Source organism: Acanthopagrus latus, chromosome 17, assembly GCF_904848185.1.
Source record: "Acanthopagrus latus isolate v.2019 chromosome 17, fAcaLat1.1, whole genome shotgun sequence".
Classification (NCBI taxonomy): domain Eukaryota; kingdom Metazoa; phylum Chordata; class Actinopteri; order Spariformes; family Sparidae; genus Acanthopagrus; species Acanthopagrus latus.
Genome location: NC_051055.1, coordinates 16268592 through 16276040, shown reverse-complemented (window position 1 = coordinate 16276040; position 7449 = coordinate 16268592).

Sequence of the window (7449 nt, the reverse complement as noted above, 5' to 3'; positions counted from 1 at the left end):
GATATACGTTGTCCAGAGCAGATGCTGGTGGTTGATTGTCCTGACAGATAAATCAAGTTGTACTATACTGTTTAACGTTTGGACAAACCTCTGTAGTCAGTCAGCACCACCCGCCTTGATGAAGCTTGCGAGTGATGAAACATGCCTGAAAAGGAGCAAAGCAGAGCGCAGAAGAATATATCTGCCATCCACTGCCTGCCCTGGGATGACCACAGCTCATTGTGATCCCACGTGGAAAGACTTCACTTGTGCACGATAGGCTTGTGTTGACTCCAAATGCCCAGGGCTGTTTTTTTTAAAAAGCAAACACCCATGAGTGCAGGGGGAGATACATGTCTCATTTGAAGGTGCTCCCTCAGCAGTCACACGATGAAGTTACAGACTCAGTGGAGATCGTGCGTGTTTTCTCCTCGCCATTTACTGCGCTGCCTTGTCTGGCTGTCTGTCATAATCAAAGCATCCTCAGTGTTATGACACGGAGATGAATAATTGATTCATGCAGGCGGCTCACTGGTTATGTAAGCGTGGAGCCAGTGAAGCATCAGACAGAGCTCTAGTCTGACACTGTGCTGCGAGTGGAGACAGAAATGTTACAGCCGCTTGTTGATATTAGGTGCGTGACTCCAATGCGCAGCTAATGAATACACAGATGTTGAAGGCAGAAGAGCACATCTGTCCTTTTGCTGGTGAGGCAGAATCACATCGCTCCACTCACAGGTGCAGATCCAGGGTCATAATGTGAGGTGGAACAAAGAGCAAGCAACCTCTCGCACGACATCTGACTGGAACTAAAACAAAAGACACGCTGTATTCACAGATGTGATCAATTGGGTGTGTCTCTGAGAAGATTAAATCTTTACCAGCTACATTATTATAGCAGAGCTGATTCTTCAATTAATCAACTGGCAGACTATGAATAAGTAATCTATATGAGTCATTTCCATGCAAGATTTGCTCATGTGATGTGAGGATGTGATGCTCGTATTTGTTTTAAATCATTTTAATGTGGAATTTTTTTTTTCTTTTTTTTTGTGAAGACCATTTTCAAGAAAATTCTATCAAGTCATCAAGAAAATAATCATCAGAATAATTAAAAGACAGTCAAGGTTGCAGCTCGACTCTAGCTCACCATATTCCTACTTTTAACTTTTGAAAAGAGTGATTATGAAGTTAGCTGACTCTAGAGAAGGGTGATGCAAAATTTATGAAAAAAAAAAAAGAAAAAAAAAGAAAAAGCACAGCCGGATGAAAAACTTCCATCTGGGTGCAAAAGGACATTAAAACATCAACCCACTCGATGCATTAACACAGCCAGGAGTCGCATTTGGTCCCTCTGATGAGGCTGCTTGGATATTTTACTTTAGTTCTGCCTCCCTCAAGTGTTCAGTGGGTGCACTGCCATTGTAGAGAAAGCGAGCGAAGAGTTTTTCAGTGAAAATCACTGCAGGAATCAAATTGAATGGGACATTGAAAATAATAATGCCTTTTATGTAAAGAGCAAAAGCCCCAAAAGCTATAAAACGCCCCACAACACCACTGATTGGCACCATTGACATCATCTGGGATAGATGACAAACTGAATTCTGAGGAGAGAGAGAGAGAGAGAGAGCGAGAGAGAGAGAGAGAGAGAGAGAGAGAGAGAGAGAGAGAGAGAGAGAGAGAGGAAGGGAGGAGCATGTGCTCTTGACCAATGCCATGGATTTGACCACAGGCTTTTTAAAAAGAATCCCCCTGTCCTGCTGACAGCCTGGAACGCCCCTCCCTGATGACAGGCCAGAGCTGGATTCCTTCAATGAAAAGCCCTTTGATTGTTGGCAGGAACTCCTCTGGTTTGGCTGAATGGCTGTCAGCTCTGTCAGGGTGATGGACGGGCGGGTGTTTCACCCCTGATAGAAACAAGCCCCTCCAGCGAGCCGCTAACTCTCAAAGAGCAGGACCTCTGCCAGTCAACTCCTAACCTCGTCCCGAACAGATGGAAACAACCGCAGTGGAGATGAGGGAGTGTGAAACCGACGCAGCCGATGACTGCTAGCTACAGAAGCAAAGCGTGGATGTCCTTACCTAGTATTAAACTTCCAGAAAGTCTTGTGAACTCATAGGGAATGATCAATACCGTTATATCTAACCACGGCAGAGAAAAAAGCTCTTTGGATTTCATTTGCAAACGGTTACTTGTGTTGACTCTCCTCCTGCAGGCGATCGCTCCATTATTCAGCGAGGCCAGGCATACTTTGGTTTTTGCCTCTCTACCTTAAAGTATTGATTAAAAACATGTTTTTGGGTTGATTTTTTTTTTGCATGCTTGATTTTGTAGAAGTGCTTGGCGGTTTTAAAGTTACAAGTTTGGGGGGTGGGGTGGGGGTGTTTCTGTCTGACTCTGGCGTCGAATTGCGGCCCCTTAACGCACCATTATCAGTATGTGTTCCATGACCGGCCCCACATGAGCGCCACGGCACAGCAGCTCACGTCCTCCCAACACTGAATCATCGCTGTTTTCTGCCCGTGAGAAGAAATTATAAACATGTACACCGAGCTGAAATCCCAGCTCGGTCGGACAGCGGGTGTTTCTCTCTTTTCTCTCACTTCATCCCTCTCCAACTCACATACACACTCTGAACACATCAGCTCAACTGTAATTGTTTATATTGACTTAGCCCTGAGCGTCATGGTATGAATCACTCTTCACCACCGCCGCGGCCGGCTCTCACACCGAGGTGGTCCTTTACGTCGGAGAGGAGCAGCGCCGGGTTTGTGTGGGCATGCAGCCAGCTCTGACCTTCGAACATGTGAGCCCAAACAGGAAATCTCTGTCTCACTCACCTGTCATCCTCTTTTTTCTCTCTGGCTATTAACTTTTAGTCTTCAACATTCTGGCTTTTGAAAATATGCTACTGTAGTTCCCTGGTGATGTATATGTGGTATTCTAAACGTAATTAATTGATTTGTGGTCTCTAGACTAGAATATCTCAGTGAACGGTCGAGGATGGATCACCATTAGCCTTTTTTACGAAGATCCATGGTCCCCAGAAGATGTATCCTACTGTGATGTTGATGATTCCCTGATTTTTTCTTGTTGTGAGGTTGATATTTCTGTGTTTTTCTTAAGATTGTTTATCCCACCTTTGACAGTTAAAAGTGCAGACAGGAAACACAGATTAAAACCATGAACGTTGTGATCTCATGGCATGCATCGAAACCAAAAGGGAGCTTTCAGACATTTGTGGTTTTGAGTGAAATATCTCAGCTGTCATTGAACGGATTGCCGTGAAATCTTGTCCAAACATCTCTGGGACCCTTGGGACGAACTGGAATAACTTGATACTCCGATCTCTATAAACAAGTATGTGCACGCAGAATCCGTTAGCAAAGGGAATAGAGTTTGGTATCTGAGGCGCTCTGGTTAAAGACGCTAAATAGTTGTCAGATGACAGCTGATGGATTCAAGATCAAGCTGATCCCCTGACACTGCAGCAGGTCAAAACTTTTTTCCAAATACGGTACTGTTAGTTAGGGGCATTGAAAATACTCAATAGGTCTTCCACATGACTTGATGGATGAATGAGTGACTCTAATTAGTGTAAAACTTGTCTTGTTGCAGCCTGCGCTCCCAAATCTCAAGACAGACTTCCCTGTGGTTTAAGGATTATCTGATGCCAATGTGTAGACTCTGAAAAAAGATTTCAGGTTCATCCTTGGCCTGTCCAAAGATTGTGTTTTTGCTCTCTCCCTCTTTGCTGGCAGCTGTGGCTCTTTATTCATCACTCTGAGTCAAGGTGACCACGCTGCACACTGTCAGGGTCCCACTGTAAACACAAGCCTTCATCCTTGAGGTCTTTATAAGATATACACATAAGTGCCTGTTTATTTTGTTTCGTTGGTCCATCAAGCAAAGGGATTTGTGTGTTTTTCCCAGTCAGGAGCACATCAGCGTGGAAGACAAGAGATTTTAAATCAGTTTTTAATCAGTCCAAAATATCAAAATATGACTTTGCCAGTTCACTTTTTTTTATTGATTTTAATTTTGGTGCATTTGTAATTGTGCCAGCATGACCTGGCAAACTCACATCATTCAAAATCATAGAACATTTTATATAAAGGACATGTCCTCACCTTGAGCATAGCATCATTCAGAAGTGAATTCATCCAAAGTCAGCCATCCTTGGGTATTAGTGAGTCTGCCCACGTCCTGTTTGTATCTTTTTGTACCATCGCTATAGACGACTTTCTCCTCTGTGGGTTTAAGGCAAAGCAAAGGAAAGAAACGAGCACGCAAGGTAAAGGGACAAGACATTTCAGACGATATTTTGAAATCCGCTTAAAGTGTAACCATATATTTTGTCAGTAAAACACAAGTCAGAGAAGCCGCTCTCCACACTTGAACATAAATTTCCTGCAGCTCTTTCACATCGTGGCCATTGACTCAGCCTCCTCCTCAGAGACAGAGGCTGGGGGGAATCTGGAGGTCTGAGAAACTCAAGACCTCATGGCAACATACCACTCAGCCATCACAAGCACTTAACGTCTTTTAAAAACGTTGCAGCGTTGTTTACCGTTGGCTCCATGTGAACAAAAGCTGGAGCCCTGGTGTCTCCGCGCTAACAAGGCCCATCTGAAAGCAGGAGGGGAAATATAAGCTGGCCTGTGCTTGCCACTTCATTTCCTGGCTGGTAAGAGCCTGTTTCCTGTGCATCAGCCCAAACATGGCATTTCACCAGAGGGACTTTGCCACTTGTAGCCCTCTTAGTTTCCCCTCCTCCACTTTTGAGACTCAGCTGCAAACAATTTCTTTTTCAAGACTCAGACTAACAGTTTCCAGATTAGCCCCTGATAGGACTGTAATTGAAAAAGACGTTTTGGAGGATTGACAATGTAAATCAGCTTCATGTTTTGTCAGGTCCAGGCAGTGGTTCAAAACAAGGGAGTGGTTGTGGTTTTTTTCGTTGCTTTATACTAACGTGTGGAAAGTCAGCTATGGAAACAAATTTTCACACCCAGCAGCTATTTCATGGCAAATATAAAGCTGTCGGCTTCAGGAGGAGCTGTCTTGCCTTCAAACAGTGGTGGCTTTTATTTAAATGAACTCGGAGTTGTGGTCCTCATATGTGGGACAAAAGTTACATGGCTTGCTTTTTCCCTGTAAATTCAGAAGGATTAAAGGAAAAGCTTGTCATTCTAGTAAGATAGTTATTATAACACCCCTGGAAATGATTCATAGTCCTGCACACATGGAAAGTGGATTTTTTCAAGTTTTGGAAAGTTTTGGAAAGTTTCAGAAATGGTCGGAAACACCAAATCCTACCTCAGAAAGGCATGAGGGGGGAGATGGAGTTTCAGTACCGCAAACCTGTTTCATGTTTCCACCTGAGCTCTGCCAGTGTTTTTGCAACCTCAGCCATGTTGGGGGCATTGCTCAGAGTCGTGACTGTTGTGAAATCCAAACCTAACGGGATTCTTGACCGCTCATTTAAAGAGCGGTTCATGAATATGATTGAATGATGAACATTGGTACTTTAACTCTCTATAATATGGAGCCTTTCAGTGTAGTACGATTGCTGTAAATGGATAAAACAGCTAGCTTGGCTTTGTCCAAAGGTAACAAAATACTGGTACTTTTAAAGGTCACAAAGGTAACATGTTAATTATTGAGGTTGCCAGGTGACATTCTGAGGAAGTCTTTGTGCCTGTCCAAGATACAATCGGCTAACCCCACCGACCAAGTAAAACCACAACTTCTCCTTGGTTTTTGCGCAGATAGTTAACTAGTTATAGTAAGTGGTGAGGCTACCCATGAGACAGGCTAGCTGTTTATCCCTGTTTCCAGTCTCCAAACTAAGCTAAGCTAACCACCCACTAGCTGTAGCTTCACACTTACTGTACGGATGTGACAGTGGAATCAGTCATTTATATCCAACTCTCCTCAAAAAGCTATTCCTTTAATCTGTTACTTTCCATGTAATTGTGAATGTGTTTTCCAATGTATGAACAACTCATAGAGCACATGTCATCAGAAGTGTCAGTCTCAGAGTTTACATGTAGCCATGTGGCTAATTAAGCACACCACAACAACAAACAAAGACACAGGCTATTGCAGGTTTCCAGCTATGGAACGATACTAACTTATTTTCTGCTTCGACTGTTGATTCCTTGGAATGGACTATCAGTTGCTGTGGCCTGTCTCCATCAATTATCCAGATTTCACCACAGTGTGTTCTGAGCCTTTGTTCAGAGCTTGCAGGGTAATTACTGGCAAGACCTGCTTAAAGCTGTTACTTTCCAGATGGCAGGCAGGCAGCACTTTAGAGCTGGTTAGTCCCACCATGTGCTCATGCTGGAGCCTATACAGTGAATACTTAGCCTTCAGATGGCATGGAGCTGCTACAGGCCTGGCTGAGCTGAAATGGGTCATGGTCATAGTACTTTTGGCTGATGAAGAAAAGCTCCAGGTTCCCAGGACCCAGAAAGCAAATGCTCTGTAGAGGAAGGAAAAACCTTGCAGCCAGACGCGTGCAGACCAGACGCACGGTTTGATTGCAGATGGGCCAGTTTCCTGAAGCCAAACTGGGGGAAATGTGGGCTTTAGGGGTTGAAACCTGATTGGACGTGGAGCACTTCTAAAGTTCAAAGCGTACAGCTGTGAGAGAGTGAAAGAGTGAAAGGTCAACAGACTGGATTCGGTGGTTTGTGGAGCTGCATTCGATGAGAGCGGACAATTGTCAGCTGTGCACTGACAGGGAGCTTTACCAAGGCAAAGGTCTTCTCACCACTCAAGGATGAGATGCTATTCAGCTGTCTACTAACTGAAAAGTGCACTCAGAGTCTGGCCATTGTTTACAGCCCTCACGTTCATGTGAAAAATACACGAGGTCTTAATTACATGTAAGACTGTATCCAGATACTTATACGTTCGTGAAGAACGTAATCCTTTTTTCACGGAAAAAGCTGCAAATAGGCTACTTATAATTTTAAAAAAAATCATATTTGCAATAAGTCTGCCTTTGACCTAAAGGAACAGGTTGATGTTTTTGAGATATACACAGATTCACTTTCATACCCTTTAACAGAAAAGATTTATAAGACTCTCATGTCCATACGATGAATATGACGCTGAGAAGAGCAGCAGGTTAGCTTAGCTTAGCTTAGCTTAGCATAGAAATACAGGAACAGAGGAAAACAGCTAGCCTGGCTCTGTTCAAAGAGAACAAAATCCACCTTATTAATATGTTATGTCATTTGGATTACAGAGGGTTAGGTGCTGGTAGGAGAGGTGGGCTAGGTGTTTCCCCCTGTTTACAGTCTTTGTGCCAAGCTAAGCGCACCAGTTGCTAGCATTTATTTCATACTTACAAACCTGAGAGATGTATCAATCTTCTTTTCCAACTCTGGCTTAGAGAGGGAAAAAAGCACATTTTATTTTTTCCCAAATCTCAAACTTTTCCTCTAACGCAGATC